Source organism: Pan paniscus, chromosome 1 (assembly GCF_029289425.2).
Source record: "Pan paniscus chromosome 1, NHGRI_mPanPan1-v2.0_pri, whole genome shotgun sequence".
NCBI lineage: Eukaryota > Metazoa > Chordata > Mammalia > Primates > Hominidae > Pan > Pan paniscus.
Window position 1 is genome coordinate 75,321,458 of NC_073249.2, and position 19,480 is coordinate 75,340,937.

Below are 19,480 nucleotides of genomic sequence, written 5' to 3' on the forward strand. Positions count from 1 at the left end.
CAGTTTCTCTCATTAGTATAGTAGGATCCTATATAGTAGGACAGTATCCTAGATAGTAGGATAGCCTACTATCCTGTCAATTTAAAAATCAACTAAAAGTCATACAACTGAAAAGCAGACTAATCTGAGAAACTGAAAGGGAAAGTAAAACAGCAAATAAAAAAACAACACATAATGAATATCACTTTTCAGAACTACAGTTGACCCTTGAACAACATGAGTTTGAAATAAATGGGTCCAATTATATGTGGATTTTTTTTAAAAAACTGTATTGGAAAATTTTTTGAAGATCTGTGATAACATGAAAAACATGCCAACCATGTGGCCTAGAAATATCAAAAAAATTAAGAAAAAATTATATCATGAATGCACGAAATATATGTAGCTACTAGTCTGTTATAATTTACTGCCATAAAATATATACAAATCTGTCATTAAAAATTATAATTTATAAAAACTTACATATACAAACACAGACCATACATGGTGCCATTCACAGTTGAGAGAAATTTAAGTGCCTGCCATCAGGGGACGTGTGGGCGGATGTGCTGGTCTAACCCTGCCCTTCATGGCCTCTGTCCTATGGTAGTTAAGCAGGGAGCTCAGACCACTGTGCATTCAAAGAATCAGTACACTGCCTGACACAACAGAGAGCTTCCGAAAATAAACAAGAATCAAGTATATACCCAACTGCATTGGCTGCCTAGCGTCATCTACTGGCTTAGTACATTAAATTGCACAGCCCAATATAAAACTTGCCCAAAGAAGTGCATAGGGCTATAGAAGCAAAGCCAAAAGACCCTAACCAGAATTCTCTGCAGTCTCACCCATAGGGAAAGGGGGGGAGGGGGGTACAGAAAAAATAAAATAACATTATAGGGAAATGAAGAAAGAAAAACAATCCTACTTGCAAGAAAATAATGACAAAAATTAGAAGTACCAGTGTCTTCAGATGAGAAGGAACCAGTACAAGAATTCTGGCACCATGAAAAATCTCAATGTAGTGACACTACCAAGGGATGGCCTTAGAGCTGTCAAGCAATGGTCCCCAACTAAAATGGAAACTCATAAATGACAAAGAATTCAAAGCATGGATTGCAAGGAAGCTCAATGAGATTCAAGACAAGGTTGAAAATCGACACAAACGTCTAAAGCAAGCCAGGAAATAAGAGAGAAATATCTTTAAAAATAAATCAATGACAGGTTCAGTCATTAAAAAATTCACTTAAGGAATTTCAAAATACAATTGAACGTGTTAGCAACAGAAGAGACCATGTTGAGGAAAGAATCTCAGAGCCTGAAGACCAGTGTTTTGAACTAATACAGTCAACAAAAATAAAGAAAAAAGAATTTTTAAAAATGAACAAAGTCTTTGATAAAAATAGGATTATGTAAAATGACCTAATCTATGAATTACTGGCATTCCTGAGAAAGGAGAAAAAGTAAACAATCTGAAAAACATATTTGAGTGAATAATTCAAGAAAACTTCCCTAATCTTGCTAGAGAGGTAGACATCCAGATACAAGAATAGAGAACATCTGTGAGATACTACACAAAATGAACATCACCAGGATATATAGTCACAAGACTGTCCAAGCTCAATGCTAAAGAAAAAAATTTTAAAGACAGCTAGAGAAAAAGGTCAGATCATGTACAAAGGGAACCCCATCAGGCTAACAGTGGACTTTTCATCAGAAACATTACAAGCCAGGAGAGACTGGGGGCCTTTTTTAAGCATTCTTAAAGAAAAAAAATTCCAACTAAGAATTTCATATTCTGCCAAACTAAGCTTCATAAGCAAAAGAGAAATAAAACCTTTTTCAGACGAGCAAGTGCTAAGGGAATTCATTACCACTAAACCAGTTTTACAAGGGATCCTTAAGATATTTCTATACATGGAAATGAAGGAAAGATACCTCCTCTACCCAAAAACACACTTAAGTACATAGCCCACAGACCCTATCAGGAAACAACACAATAGAAACTACAAAGCAACCAGCTAACAACTTTATGATAGCATCAAAATCTCACATTATCAATATTAATGTTGAATGTAAATGGTCAAAACACCCCACTTAAAAGGCACAGAATCACAAGTTGGATAAAAAGATTCATACATCTGCTGTCTTCAAGAGACCCATCTCACACATAATAACACCCAAAGCCTCAATATAAAGGGATGGAGGAAGATCTACCATGCAAATGGAAAACATAAATGGGCAAGGGTGGCTGTTCTTGTATTAGATAAAACACACTTTAAGCCAACAAAAGTAAAAGTGAACAAATAAAGGTATTACATAATGATAAAGAGTTCAATTCAACAAGAAGACTTAACTATCTTAAATATATACACGCCCAAGTTTGGGGTATAAACAAGTATGTCTATACCTATGAAAAGACTTAGCCACACAGTAATAGTGGGGAACTTCAACACCCCACTGACAGCATTAGACACATCATCAAAGCAGAAAACTAACAAAGAAATCCTGAACTTAAACTTGACACTTGTCCAGTTGGACTTAATAAACATCTACGGGATACTCTACCCATCAACCACAGAATATATATCTTTCTCATCTGCACCCAGAACATACTCCAAGATCAATCACATGCTCAGCCACAATGCAAGTCTCAATAAATTTTTTAAAAAGTCACACAAACCATACTCTTGGACCACAGTGGAATACAAATAGAAATCAGTATCAAAAAGCTCTCTCAAAACCACACAGTTACATAGAAATTAAATGACCTGCTCCTGAATGACTTTTGGGTAAACAATGAAATTAAGGCAGAAATCAAAAATTACTTTGAAGTAAATAAAATCAGAGTCAGCATCAACCTGATACCAAAACCTGGCAAAGACACAACAGAAACAGAAAACTTAGCCCAATATCCCTAGTGAACACAGATGGAAAAATCCCCAACAAAATACTAACAAACCAAACTCAACAGTGTATCAAAAATTTAATAAATTTGATTGAACACATAAACAGAATCAAAAACAAAAACAAAAGCCATGTGATCATCTCAATAAATGTGAAAAAAGCTTTTGATAAAATCCAACATCCCTTCATGATAAAAATACTCAAGAAACCAGGAATCAAAGGAACATACCTCAAAATAACAGGAACCATTCATGACAAACCCACAGCAAACATCATACTGAACAGGTAAAAACTGAAAGCATTCCCCTTGAGAATGAACAAGACAAGGATGCCCACTCTCATCACTCCTATTCAACATAGTAATGGAAGTCCTACCCAGAGCAATCAGGCAAGAGAAAGAAAGGCATCCAAATTGGAAAAGAAGAAGTCAAATGATCTCTCTTCACTGATGATGTGATCCTATACTAGAAAACCCTAAAGACTCTGCCAGAAGGCTCCTGGAACTGATAAATGACTTCAGAAAAGTTTTAAGATAAAAAATCAGCACACAAAAATCAGTAGCATTTCTATATAGCAATATCGTTCAAGCTGAGAGCCAAATCAAGAACACAATCCCACAATTAGCCACATACACAAAAAAATATACCTAGGAATACATCTAACCAAGGAGGTAAAAGATTTCTACAAGGAGAACTACAAAACATTGCTCAAATAAATCTGAAATGACAGAAACAATTTTTAAAAAATTCCACGATCATGGATTGGAAGAATCAATTTCATTAAAGTGGCCATACTGCCCAAAGAAAGCAAGAGATTGAATGTTATTTCTACTCAACTACCAACATTAGTTTTCACAGAACTAGAAAAAAAACTATTCTAAAATTCATATGGAACCAAAAAAGGGCCCAAATAGCCAAAGCATTCTAAGCAAAAAGAACAAAGCTGGAGGCATCACATTACCTGAATTCACACTATATATAAGGCTACAGTAACCAAAACAGCATGATAATTGGTACAAAAACAGATACATAAACCAACAAAATAAAGAACGCAGAAATAAAGCCACACACCTACAGCCATCTGATCCTCAACAAAGTCAACAAAAATAAGCAATAGGGAAAGGGCTCCTTATTCAATAAATGATGAAAAGACTTAGCCACACATTATCCCTGCTATTACGGGATAGTTGGCTAGCCATGTGCAGAAGAAAGAAACTGGACCCTTATCTGTCACCATACACAAAAATTAACTCCAGATGAATTAAAATTTTTAAATGTAAGACCTCAAACTCTAAAAATCTAGAAGAAAACCTAGGGAACACCATTCTGGACATCAGCCTTGGGAAATAATTTATCGGGGGAACCCACCCCCAATATTTCAACGTTAAGTTCTATTTTCCCTAAGTGTCGGCCAGTCTGAGAAATAAAGAGAAAGAGTACAAAGAGAGGAATTTTACAGCTGGGCCTCCAGGGGTGACACAACATATCTGTAGGACCGTGATGCCCACCTGGGCCACAAAACCAGTAGGTTTTTATTAAGGACTTCAAAAGGGGAGGGGGTGTACAAACAGGGAGTAGGTCACAAAGATCACATGCTTCAAAGGGCAAAAAGGATAACAAAGATCACATGCTTCTGAGGCCAATAAAGATCACAGGGCAAAGGGCAAAGCAAAGATCACAAGGCAAAGGGCAAAATCAAAAACTCCTGATAAGGGTCTATGTTCAGCTGTGCACGTATTGTCTTGATAAACATCTTAAACAACAGAAAACAGGGTTCGAGAGCAGAGAACCAGTCTGACCTCAAATTTACCAGGGCGGGGTTTCCCAATCCTAGTAAGCCTGAGGGTACGGCAGGAGACCAGGGTGAATTTCAGTCCTTATCTCAACTGCATAAGACAGATACTTCCAGAGTGGCCGTTTATAGACCTCTCCCCAGGAATGCATTCCTTTCCCAGGGTCTTAATTATTAATATTCCTTGCTAGGAAAAGAATTCAGTGATATCTTCCCTACTTGCACATCCATTTATAGGCTCTCTGCAAGAAGAAAAATATGGCTCTATTCTGCCCGACCCCGCAGGCAGTCAGACATTATGGTTGTCTTCCCTTGTTTCCTGAAAATCGTGTTATTCTGTTCTTTTTCAAGGTGCACTGATTTCATATTGTTCAAACACATGTTTTACAATCAATTTGTACAGTTACATACAATTATAGTGCTCCCGAGGTGATGTACATCCTCAGCTTACGAAGATAACAGGATTAAGAGATTAAAGTAAGACAGGCGTAAGAAATTATAAGAGTATTATTTGGGAACTGATAAATGTCCATGAAATCTTCACAATTTATGTTCAGAGATTGCAGTAAAGACAGGCATAAGAAATTATAAAAGTATTAATTTTGGGAACTGACATATGTCCATATTAAAATGAAATCTCCACAATTTATGTTCCTCTGCCGCAGCTCCAGCTGGTCCCTCCGTTCGGGGTCCCTGACTTCCTGTAACAATAATTTATGACTAAACCCTCAAAAACAATTGCAAGAAAACATAAATTAACAAGTAGGACCTAATTAAACTGAAGAGCTTCTGCACAGGAAAAGAAACTATCAACAGAGTAAACAGAAAACCTACAGAATAGGAGAACATACTCAGAAACTATGTATCTGACAAAGGTCTAACATTAGAATCTATAAGGAACTTAAAAAATTCAACAAGCACGAAACAAATAACACCATTAAAAAGCAGGCAAAAGATATGAATAGACACTTCTCAAAAGAAGACAAACAAGCAGCCAACAAACATGAAAAAATGCTCAACATCACTAATCTGAGAAAGGCAAATCAAAATCACAATGAGAAACCATGTCATACTAGCCAAAATGGCTATTACTAAAAAGTCAAAAAAAACAACAGATGCTCGCAAGGCTACAGAGAAAGGGGAATTAACACGTAGACACTGTTGGTGGGAATGTAAATTATTACGGCCACTGTGGAATGCTTTAGAGATTTCTCAAATAACTACCATTCTACCCAGTTCAACCCAGCAATCCTACTACTGGGTATATATCCAAAAGAAAACAAATATTTCTATCAAAAAGACACACATGTTCGCATGTTCACTGCAGCACTATTCACAATAACAAAGACATGCAGTCAACACAAGTGCCCATCAACAGTGGGTTGGAAAAAGAAAATGTGGTATATATACACCATACAATACTATGCAGCCACAGAAAAGAATGAAATCATGTCCTATGCAGCAATGTGGATGCAGCTGGAGGCCATTATCCTAACCAAATTAACAAAAAAACAGAAAACCAAGTACCACATGTTCTCACTTATGAGTGGGAGATAAACATTGGGTACTCATGGACATAAAGATGGCAACAACAGACAATGGAGGCTAACAGAAGGCGGAAGGAGACAAGGGCTGAAAAACTAAGTACTGGTGTACTATGCTCATTACCCAAGTGATAGGATCATTCACACCCAAAACTTCAGCATCATGCAATACATTCAGGTAACAAACCTGCATATGTACCCCCTGAATCTAAAATAAAATTTGAAAAACACAAAACAAACATAAAGATGCAGTATTACATCAAAACTATATAAAGTTAAATGTAGTACATACTATGCAACTGTAAAATTTTCAACCCCATCTCGGGTTGCTATTGTGGTGAGTGTATCTGCTTGAAATGCCGTGTAATGCTAATCATCTCCATGTGAGCAGTTCATCTCTCCAGTACATTTTATCATTGTAAAAAGTGATCATGGTTCTCACATATTTCTCATTGTTTAGTGCAATACCATAAAACTTGAATAATACCATGTGACCCATATGAAGTGCCACTAGTGAAGCTAAAAGTGCTTTCAAGAAGCACAGAAAAGTCACATTACAAGAAAAAGCTGAATTCTGAATAAGTACCACAGATTGAAGTCTGCAGCTGCGGATGTCCACTACTTTGAGATAAATGAATCCAGCAAAAGGACAATAGTAAAAAATAATGATAATAATAATAATTAAAGAGGAAATTCATGAAGCTGTCAATGCAGCTACATCAGCACATGCAAAATCCTTGGACTTTTTGCATAATACAAGATACATGTTAACTGACTGCCTATGTTATTGGTAAGGCTTCCACTCAACAATAGGCTATTAATAGTTAGATCTGGGGGGAGTAAAAGGTTATACACAATTTTTCAACTGCCTTGAGATGGAAGCCAGCCACTAACCCCTGCATTCTTTAAGAGTCAACTCTAGATTTTGGACAATTGAGAAAGGGAGGCAGGTAAAAAGAAAATTAAAGATATAATGGAGAGACAAAAAAAAAAAAAACATAAAGAGACACAAAAATGAAAGAAGATACTGAGAAACAGATTCATGAAGCAATCAAATAAGAGGCTGCAAAATGGAACTGTGACCAAAACATGTGCAGAAATGTATAACACGTTGGGGCAGGAGGTAGGTGCCTCATGGGTATCAGCTGCCTATCCCTTTTTTCACCTCAGCCGTAATCAATAGTAAACACATCTAAACATAAATTTCATAAATTTAAATGGAAAAGTAAATCAAAGACAAAGCAAAATCCCTAGAGAGAACTCACCACACCATATTACCCAATGAAACATAAATTAAATATATTCTAGAAATATGTGCTAATGTCAATAAAGTTATTATGAAATTGGAATACAGGAGTGTAATCCCAGGCTCTTGAAAATATGAGACTAGGTTGATGCAAAAGTAATTGTGGGTTTTGTCATTAAAATGGCAAATGGCACAATCACAGCTCACTGCAGCCTCCTAGGCTCAAGTGATCCTCCCACTTCAGCCTCCCGAGTGGCTGTAACCATAGGCATGTGGCACCACACCCAGCTAATTTTTGTATTTTTTGTAGAGACAGCGTCTTTAACTCCTGCACTCGAGATCTTCCTGCCTTGGCTTTCCAAAGTGTTGAGATTATAAGCATGAGCCACCATGCCCAGGCAAGTACTGATTTTATTACTGATTAAAGCCTACAAAACTACACAAGGTGATGACAAAGAACAAGGCAGTCGTATAATTAAGCAATCCTCTGACTCTCAGTGAAATCTAGTATTGTTATTTGACTAACACTGCCTTAAGTTTTTAAAAAGTAAACCATGTAAGCCATGAAATGATCTATGCTCAACAATAACATCTTTCTTCAAAACAGTATACTCCTACTCTAATTCCATAATATGAAAATGAAGGTAATATTAAAAAGTTATATCTTCCTTAATTTACCTCAAAACTATTAAACACATTTGAAGGATAACAAAAACTATATTTGTTACTAATAATAGAATATATCACTTAAGTACATGAAAATACTTAGAGTATATTTTAAATTTTATACACAGTGTTGGAGAGTTGAGAAGAAAACTGTTACTTCTCAAATTCACATATAATTACAATTTTTATATATGTAGATATCACTATAGACAGACAGTAAATGAAAGATCTCAAAGGATGGGGATCAAGAAAATTTGATTTAAATTATTCTGTAAAAAAATTAACCATAAGCAAATATATAATTATGCAAGAAAAGAGAAAATAAATTGTATATTTTCTTAAAGGACCTCTTTCATTAATTCTTAGTTTCTCTTTCTTTTTTCTTTTTTTCTTTTATTTTTTTGATACAGGGTCTCGCTCTGTCACCCAGGCTGGAGTGCAGTGGCATGATCTTGGCTCACTGCAACCTCTGCCTCCTGGGCTCAAGTGATCCTCCCGCCCCAGCCTCCCAAGTAGCTGGGACTACAAGCATGTGTCGCCACGCCCAGTTAATTTTTGTATTTTTTGTAGAGACAGGGTTTCACCATGTGGCCCAGGCTGGTCTCGAACTCCTAGGCTCAAGCAATCAGCCCACCTCAGCCTCCCAAACTGCTGGGATTATAGGTGTGAGCCACCGCACCCAGCCAATTCTTAGTTTGTTTTAATAAAGACTTTCCAGTACCTACATATTCAAGGCATTTACATTACAACACAATGAGTACTCTTTATTCTCCTTGCCTGCCTCATTGTTATGGTTAGTAAATTTTTAGTAACTATACATTTTCTGATGAGATCTTTGTAAATTTTGTATTTATATCAGTAATGTGGTTTTTAATACAACAGCCTGTGGTTTTTATAAATACCAATGGTACAGACACAGCTGGAATAACCTCATTCTATCAAAAAGCTCAAAGCCTACACCTAGACAAGGTGATGACAGAGAACAGAGCAGCCATATAATTAAGCGATGCTCTGACTCTCAATAAAATCTAGTATTGAGTGTTATTTTACTAGGATAAACTGCCTTAATTTTTAAAAAGTAAACCATGTAAAGAAAAAGCAAATATTTACTTGGCTACATGACTCATCTACATGATTTAATTTAGTTTTGAAACTTAACAAATAAAAAACGATGTAGCAGATACTATGACTTTTCAACTATTCACCAAACGTTATTCAATCAAAAGAAAAATACCAAATTAAACATCTCCTCTTGAGAATTTCCAATATTATCATTATAATACATTCCACCAACCCAGAGTAAAAATTCTTCTTTAGCTAAATGTTTTATTAAAAGCCATCTGCTACAATAATACACTGGAGAACAGAAAGAAGACAGGCTTTACTCTGAGCAGTACCAGTAATCTGATGTGAATAAATGCAGGGAAAATTTTTCTGTCCATATAATGCTCAAGAAAGCAGAGAATTTTCAGAATCTTAAAATGGGCCACTCTTGCAGTTGTTTTTTATTATTTCAAAAAGAATTTTTGCCAGCAACTACCAAATTAATATTTGCAACTATTGCCCTTTTTGCTGTCTGATACAGGTTTAAACAAATGCTCTCTGGAGTTTATAAAACAGTGCTGCCTCTTTGCAAGTTTATATTGTTTTACTTTAGTCAATCGATATTTTTTCAGTTAATTAATTTAAAAAATTAATATGTATTATTATCCTAGCACAGCACCTGACACACAATAGGTACTTAAAGATGAACTGAATAGATGCTTTAATAGGTTAAAACCTTATTACATCAACCCTAGATGACCAATTAAATATTCTTTTGTGCTATCATTTTGACATGACATATATTTCCCGAGGCTTATCATGATATGTATTTGTTCTAACAAGAATAAACTTATATTAAGTTTCTATTTAACGCATTGATGCATAAATAGATGAAGCTGGCCAACTAGGACGAGAGTAGGGGAAGGAAGGAACATACTGATTTAACTCTCAAAGGCTTTCTGGATAACCCAAGCTAACTCATTAAATGGAAGCTGAAAAACTACATAAGCTACTCCCTATACTACATGCCCTCTCCTATCCTGCTCAGAAATACTCTTCAAGTCCCACCTCAGATATTCTCTCCTCTGTGAAGTCTTCCCTGGCTCACTCAAGCAGAGCTGTCAAGATCTCTTCTGTATTCTACACATTTGATTAAGACAGTTATTATAACTTGTATCATAATAAAGTTATCTATCAGTGCATAAGCCTGGCTTTCCCTAGGCTGGACTCCTCAAGGGTGTGAAGTCTTTTGATCTACATAGCCCTAGAAACAATAGAGAGCCTAGCCCATAAAAGTTGATCAATCAAGAGTTGGTGAATAAGTGAATTAATAAGTGAATGAGAGTAATACCTGCCTTCTAGTCTTGATTATATAACACAGTATTTAGGAGTGATTTTTAGAGAATATAATTTGACTTTACTATATAGTTGAATTTGCATAATCACTAAAATAATTCATATAACCAATACAAAGTCAAATTTTAGAATGCAAATACTCCATGATATTCACCAACCAAAAAAAAAAAAATCCCAAACCAGAAAAATACAAATCTGACACTTCGTATTTCAGTATAATCAGCTGTTATACTCATCATGTGCTCTTATAAAAACTGTGTAACTGGAAGTTATCTAACACATGTATTAAATTAGAAACATGCCCTGACACCAATATCCATTATTAATATTAACATTACTATTACTGTTGTTCATGATGTAATATCATATTGATAAAGATAGCAGAAGCTAATCATGAGTACTTACTATACGCCAAGCACTTCATCATTTTATGTAATTTACACAAAAATCCCAGTAGATACTACTATTAAGCCTACTTTAAAAATGATGAAACTGAGGCTTAGAATGTTGGGACAATGTTCCAAGATCACAAATTAATACATGGGAGAGGTGAATCTTAAATCCAGGTCTATCAAACACTAGCACTTAAATCCTTTTAAAAGAATGAACTGCAGTGCACTATGATCACACTTGTGAAGAGCCACCACTCCAGCTTGAGCAACATGGTGAGACCCTGTCTCTTAAAAAAAAAAAGAGAGAAGAAAAGAAATGGTATACACATACATACACACACACACACACACACACACACACACTCTCATATATAACCACATACACTTTCGAAAGAAAAGATTCATTTGGGAGAAAAACAGGAATTCAAGTGGTAGAGAGAAACACCTCATGGCGTTATTATTTCTAAAAGCTTATCAATTAAAAGCATCTTTTGATTTTAACAAAGTATACAGTACACACGTTACATACAAGATCATTTTTACAAAAGAGCACACAACTACAATCTAATATTTCCTATGTTATATAAACCAGCAGATGTGATAGGCAAACTATACCATATATGTCATACAATTACTGGAAGTACATACACAGTTCTGTCATGCTACATAAAATTTGACTTGCCCTAAAACATACACAATCCCCATTTCAAATGGCTAAGAATATGTGAAAATGTGATCATTGTTTAGTGGGTCCTCAAGCCAACAATTAAGAAGTACTCATTTCAGAAGCTCTAAATACTGTTTGCTTGTTTCTACACAGGAACAAGGTCATGATCCTTCTATTGTCGTTTCAGATCACCTCAAACGTTATGAAAAATGCAGCTTAACAGGAATAATAAAAACATCTCAATGATAAACAATAAAGGACATAGGATTTCAGAAATATGTGGTAAAAGTCTTCCAGTGATTCATCAGCAGCAGTAGTACCCTACAACTCAGTGGCAGGAATCATGTAACAACAGACAATGGTTGAAGGCTCTAGACTCATCTTAAAAGAGATGACTTGAAGTTAGGCGCTTTAGAACTTCTTTCTTACTCACTGACTTCTAAGGTTTATATGTGTTTCCTGATAGAAACAGAATAGTTTCTGAATTATAAATTTTCATTTCCATACAATGAACAGTATATAGAAATGAGATAGTGCTTTTATTTCTTCAACCTTTTCTTTATTACTCTTAATAACTGATGATCAGAAAAATATAGAGTTTTTCTAAAGGATCTTTACAAGATCAAAAGTAGGGGTGAGCTGTCCCTTTCATTCTAGTTTTGGGTTTTTGAGTTCACGGATTCTACTATTTAGTAACCATGTGACAGTTTTCTTGATGGTAAAAATGGGAATCATATCACAGAAGCTGTGAGGCTTACATGGAAAGGATATATGAAAGCACTAGACATAATGTCTCCCACATACCCCATTAAATCCTTCAGGAAGCGTTTAGCATCTACTGAGGGGCAGTCCTAGCACTGAGTACTAAGGTTAGAGCAGTGAGCAAAACTCAGATACCATCTTTGCTCACTTAGACTGTAGAGTCTAGAGTACTCCCATGGGTCATACTGAACTTCTTACAGCCCCTGACCATGGCAGGACCTTTCACAACTCTGTGTGTTTATGCATGGCATTGCCTCAGCCTAAACACATACTCCCATTCTCTGTTCCTAGGCAGAAATGGCTGTATCCAGTCTTTGTCCTCACTTGTCACTTTGCTCATACCTGTGTCACAGTGCTTAACCATGTCATCGCTGCTTCTTTGCCTTTTTGACTATCTTCCCCCACTGGGCTGTAAACTCCTCAAGGATAGGGTATAGGTATTAGTCTTCTTTACATGTCTAGTGCTTAGCATAGCCTCTGATACAGAAGAGATACTGTTTGATAAATAATGAATGAATTAGCGGTACAAGTAGATAACAGGGTGCTACACACTTCCTGTTTTCTTTCTCCCCATTTCTCAGATGAATGTCCTGAAACCTGCACGGACCTCAAGAGCCCACAGTAATCTCCATATTTCCTATAGTACTTTCTGATGATGTTAATTCTGAAAGCTTACTTCAAACTTCATTTATGCATATATTGCTTTATAATTTTCCTCATTCCCCATCACGGGTGAGTGCTTATCATGTATTAGGCATGCATTGAGTGCTTTATATAAATTATCTTACTAAATTCTCACAACAATCCTGTAAGATACATATTATTATGCCTATTTTACCAAAAAAGGAAGTGAGACTGAAGATAGTTAAGGAGCTTGCCCAAGGTCACCAACCAGTAAGTAGCAGAATTTGAGATTCGAACCCAGGGTCTTCCTGCATAGTGAGCAATAAAATCTCCTCCTAAAGCGAAGCTACCACTGTTACCAAGGCAAGGTGTGCCTGAAAGCTCCTTCTGAAGTGGAGAGTGGGTCAACACGGATTTACACATAACAGCTCTTCTGACTGGTCCTGCTTGGTCCTTGGTTCCAGATTGAGGTTATCAGTTGGTCTACAGCTCCTAACCTGCTTCATTTTCACTTGAATCTCATCCAGAGATTTTCACCCTTTTTTAAACTTTGGTCCCTAGAGTCATTTACTACCAGTCAAAATGATATGAAGAACTTTATTTTCTATAGATTATAAAACCAACAAGACCATATAAAGTATAATTGTTCCACATTGTAATCCCGGCCCTATTCTATGTTCAATATTACTGTCTATCCTACCATGGCAGGCCAATCATTGACCTACCATGATTCAAGGTGACTCAATCTACATGACCCACTACCATTGCAAAATTCTCTAGGGTACTAATTCTTAATGGCTGCCACCTCCTCCCTGGCAAAAAGAGAAGAGGTTAGTTCACCAGGAACAGCTGCTCAAATTAACCCACTGCTTATAGCTCTCCCCAATAAGATGAATAGGTTTCCTACAAAAAAGACATTGCTTCATACTTAAAAGCTTTATCCAGGACCTAACACAATATAAGGCTATAGTTGATGGAAAAGAAAAAAAGAATAAATAACTATACAAATAAGTCAACTATGACCTTATGCTCCTCTTAGGAGGGAAAAAATTTTATTTATCATCTAGAATGTGTCAGGCAGGCCCTATGCCAGGCATAGGCTATCTCATAAGGAGCAACACAGTTGTGGTCTTTGCTCCTGTGGATTTTAAAGTCTGCTGGGGAAGCAGACATTAATCAGTTGCAAGCACACTGTGATAGCCCCCTCCTCTGAAGCAAGCAATGGCTGCTGACATAGTATTATAATGGAGTCACAAAATCGAATATATTTGAGGACCAAACAGGCATTAAAACGTATAAAAGATAGAGAGTAAGTAATAGAGTAATACGCCCATGGCAAAAGAAAGTATAAATTTAATCCATAAGTGTATACCATTCTTTGATGTATTGATAGCCATACAAAGCATATTTGTAGGCTCCACCTAGCCTGCTGGCTGTATATTTGCCACCCCTGAAAGAATGCTTCAGAATGTGATTTGTGGGTTCAAATTCTAAACCAGTACATTCCTACTATAGATTTAAATGGTAGACTACTTTTTCATGGAAGCCAAACCTTAAGTAAATTTTCTGAAATATGATATGGTTTGGCTGTGTCCCTACCCAAATCTCATTTGAATTGTAGTTCCCATAATCCTCATGTGTCGTGGGAGGGACCAGGTGGAGATAACTGAATCATGGGGGCGGTTTACCCCACAGTGTTCTCGTGATAATGAGTTCCCACGAGATCTGATGGTTTTATAAGCATCTGGCATTTCCCCTGCTCATTCTTCTCCTTTCTGCCACCATGAGAAGAAGGATGTGTTAGCTTCCCTTTCTGCCACGATTGTGAATTTGCTGAGGCCTCCCAGCCCTGTGAAACTGTGAGTCAATTAAACCTCTTTCCTTTATAAATTGCCCAGTCTCAGGTGGGTCCTTATAGCAGTGTGAGAACAGACAAATATAAAATACTTCATATTCCTTCTTCCCTGTGTAATCTGAGGCCTCTGGTAGGGTTTTTATAAAGCAATTTTTTATAAAGCAATTGTTTGTTCAAGCTGAACCATTTCATTAACTAACCTTGAAATCTTGCCATTCCCTTAATAAGACAGGAAAAATTAACTGGACCAAAAGAAAGGACAAACAGCTGCTGAACCATGACCAACAAGTGCCAAATATGCACGCACTTCTTACAGAAAATACTCTTGAGTGTTCATGCCCTTTCCACTTAGTGACTATAAGCTCAGATGTATTCACCACCAAAGTACCCACATACACTCTTGGCTACAGGCACTTGTCATCTCATTGCTACCCCAAGGACAGTGAAAGGAAAAAATCATTTTTAGAAAAAATGACATTATTCATTTTACTATAATGCAAGGAAGACAATGAAATTAAATATACCACTGTACTTTATGTCAAAGAAGTCTTATGATTTGAGACCCTGAATAAACGTACATGATTAGAGCCACACATTTCTATATTGTTTGTATGAAAATGTTTTTGATAACTGTATTAACAATAGAAATAACATTACAAACTTTAAGTTGTCATAGATTTATAAGCTGAATGTGAAAATATTTATTATACTAACTGAATTACACATTGCTAATCAATCTCAAGTGGCAATTAGTAAATATTTACAGTTCTAAAATAAAGTTTACATATATTTTTAGAATAATTCATTCCATAATAGATCTCAACTAGCGTCACTATTAAGAGGCAGTTGGGGAACAGAAAGGTAGTTTTCTACTCAATACCTATTTTCTCTTTCCTGTTTACAAAAAGCCTAGATTTTCGGGGGTGGAGGGATAAATCAATGTGTCTATCTTTTAAAAAACATTTCTAGTTTTCCATGAAGATAGTAGCCAGAATTCTGGTCAAGAATATATAGATGGAGTTGTTGTTTGGTGCTTAAGAAAAAGTCTTTAAAAGGGTGATAGACTTGGTTCAGAAATGCCAAAGAGAGGTCTAGCCTTTTTTCCAGCCCATGGACAGTAATCTTTTAACCCTTGAAATTTCATGAATAACAGGATTGTTATTTGTGGTGGGCCCCTCTAACCACATCTGATAGTTTATGTTAATCAGATGATTCATGGTAAGCCCCCAGATAGTTTACACTAAGAAGAAGACCCATGACGTAGGCTGGCCAAGCCACAAAGACCAACCATGTGATTACAGCACTGGGGTTTTGAGCCACGCAACAGCCCCAACACGATATGGTTTGGCTGTGTCCCTACCTTCTTTTCCTCTGGGGAGGAAAGAAGGGGAGCGTAGAGATTGAGTTCTACCAGAAAGGTAATGATCCAATCAATCATGCCTATGTAATAAAACTCCAATAAAAACTCTGGACACCAAAACTAGGTGAGCTTCCTGATTGGCAATACTCCAAGTGTATATTGCTACATATTGATGCTAGGCAGGTAATGAGCCCTTGAGGATAATACCAGGAGGGTAACATATCCGTGAGAATGATGGAAGCTTCAAATTTGGAATTCTCCTAGTCCCACATTCTGCCCTATACATGTCTTCCTTTGGCTGGTTCAGATTTGTATCTTTTTGCTACTAAAAAAACAAACAAACAAAAACACTAAACTACAATTGTTTAAGTATAGCACTTTACTAAGTTCAGTGAGTTATTCTCGCAAATTATCAAACCTGAGGAAGTCTGTGAGGATCTACAAGTTTGAAGCTAGTTGGTCTGAAGTCAGGGTGGCACTAAGAACCCCCAAATTGTGGCTGATGTCAGAAGTCTTGAACAAAGCTGGCAGTCTGGAGGACTGGGCTCTTAGCCTCAAGTTTGGCTACCTTGAGTAGACTTTGTTTTTCTTTTCTTCTTTTCTAAATGTAATGCTGGGTGTAGAAAAGCCATCTTGTGACAACAAGGAGACAAATACATGCCAAGTGTATCAGACAGGGTTTAATCAGGTAAACTATTTCAAAAAAGATGTAATGCAGGAATGAAGGTCCTTAAACACTGAAAGAGCTGAAAGGGCAAAAGACTGAAGACTGAACATCCTGCTGTAGCAGTCTTTTGCCCTTCCAGCTCTTTAGGTGTGTCACCACAGCTACAGTCCAGAGAATCAGAAGGTTGCTGTGGCCACTCAGAATAGGAAACCACAGGAAACAGTAACCCCAGAGTGAAGGCAAGTGATTGAGAATGAAATGCCCAGAGGCAGATGCAAAAACCTCACAACTGGTGAAGCCCAGGTATCTGCCAACCACACTGCCAGAGAAAATATGGCTTTTGCCTCCCTGCAATCTTCACTGGCAGAAAGTAAATCACAGCTAGAACTCCAGAGGGAAGAAATCTAAAAAATGTAATTTATCAGCCTCCAAGTATCTTCCATATATTTTATTCAGTGAAAATGATTTTTGCCATTCTGTTTTTTGTGGTTTGAGACTGGGTCTCACTCTGTCACCCCAGCTGAACTGAAGTTTGATGGCACAATCACAGCCCACTGCAGCCTTGATCTCCTGGGCTCAAGCAATCCTCCCATCTCAGCCTCTCAAACAGCTGGGACTACAGGTATGTGCAACCATGCCCAGCTAATTTTTTTTTTTTTTTTGTAGAGACAGCGTCTCACTATGTAGCCTAGGCTGGTCTTGAAATCGTGGGCTCAAGCCATCCTCCCACCTCCACCTTCCAAACTGTTGGAATTACAGGCATGAGCCACTGAGCCCAGCCCTATCTCTTGATCTTAAAGTATTTTTTGCAAGTTGTATAGTTAAAACTACCATGGTGTTTGGTATAAATGATAAAAATTTTCTCACTATATGAACATACACTGTTTATCAAGAATTCATAAATAATATCAGGGGATGGTATTCTTTACATTTTTCCCTTAAAATTTTTAAAGGTATGAATTATGAAAGCCTCTTAGTGAAAAAGGGGTATGGCAGTTACCTCCTACTCCATGGCAGCCAATAAAAGTATATAATTTAGTTTATTATTTACAAGAAAAAGTAATTTGATACCCAGAGTTATGATCTCTGAAAATTTCAATCAGATACTCCATCGATAAAAACTTCTAGGCATAAATATCTAAGATATATATATTTATCATGTACAAGTGCTACTATACTAATATATTATAGATATTATAAAGCACAGAAATTTAGATAGGATGTAAAAAAGATAATTAAAAATGCTATAAAATACTATTCAATATTGAATATGGATCTTTTGTGTGTGTGTGAAATTTTTCTGTTGTGTTAAACATAACATAAAATTCACCATTTAGAAGTGTACAATTCAGTGGTTTTTAGTATATTCATAATCTTGAGCAACTGTCACCACCGTCTAATTCCAGAATATTTCCATCATCTAAAAACAAACTCCATATATCTGTTAGCAGTCACCCCCAATTCCTTTTTCCTCCAACCCCTGGCAACTATTAGTCTACTTTCTGTCTCTATAGCTTTGCCTATTCTAAACATTTTATATAAAAATAATCATAAAATATGGGTCACTATTTTTAATATGTTTGTTATAGCAGTTTATAAAACAACAATGAAAACTTGTTTCTGCATCAGTTTTTTGATTCATGGTTTTGTTATCATATCTAAAAAAGACTTACAAAGATACACAGACCCAAGTAGACGTACATCATTTTTTCAGTCCCACTCATCAATCATTTTGTTGAAATTTGGCTAGGAAATATCTACTTTCCCTAGGTATTCTTTCTTTTTTTCTTTTTTTAGAGACAGGGTCTTGCTATGTTGCCCAAGCCAAAGTGTAGTGGCTAGTCACAGGTGCAAGTTTCTGGCCTCAGGCAGTCCTCCCACTTCAGCCTCTCAATAGCTGAGACTCCAGGCATATGCCACCACACCAGCTTCTAGATATTCATATGAACAAATCAGAAGGTGTTGTGTTTATATGCTTTTAACAATCAGTTCCAAATTCTCTGTAACTACTTGTATAAGTTTTAAACATATTTAAAGTTTCTGATTCCAGGTTTCTAAGTGTGAAGATGTAAGAGTTTTTTATAGTGATGCATGTTATTTCAATGAAAAAAATCACAGAGGTGTTTAAATTGCCATATGTTTCAAAATGTCCATCTCTGTTACATGAGTTTGTTTCCAAAAGTAGTTGCTTTGTCATTATCATAATATTAATTCTTCCCTGAAGGAACATATTAAATTAAAAAAAAAAACTTGACATGCAGCATCCTGTGATAGTAATCTTTTTAAGCCAATCACACATTTTATGAGGATTAAGTTACATCTAGATAACCTGTAAATCCACTTAATCTAACACATGCAAACTGCAAGAAACCTATAATATTTTGGAAGTTAATATACGAGTGTGAGCCCCACAATTATTCCTCCAAAGTGTGTAAGTTCCATTCTTCCCTAAGGTCACTCCTGAACCATGTGGGACCAGTGGCCACTGGACCCAAGGACCTCATAAAGCCTCAGTACTATGGCACACCAAATATTAGTACAGCTTAGTATCCTTTGGTGTACTTATTTAAAAGAAATACAAATGGAACTTTGGACATTTTTTCCCACACACCAATGGATC

At 36.4% G+C, this 19,480-nt stretch overlaps 1 protein-coding gene across 10 annotated transcripts in view; it reads right to left on the reverse strand.

Annotated features, from left to right (window-relative positions):
- Positions 1-19,480, reverse strand: part of RABGAP1L (RAB GTPase activating protein 1 like) — an 830,901-nt gene that overhangs the window by 584,831 nt on the left and 226,590 nt on the right. The gene's annotated exons all lie outside the window — the stretch shown is intronic.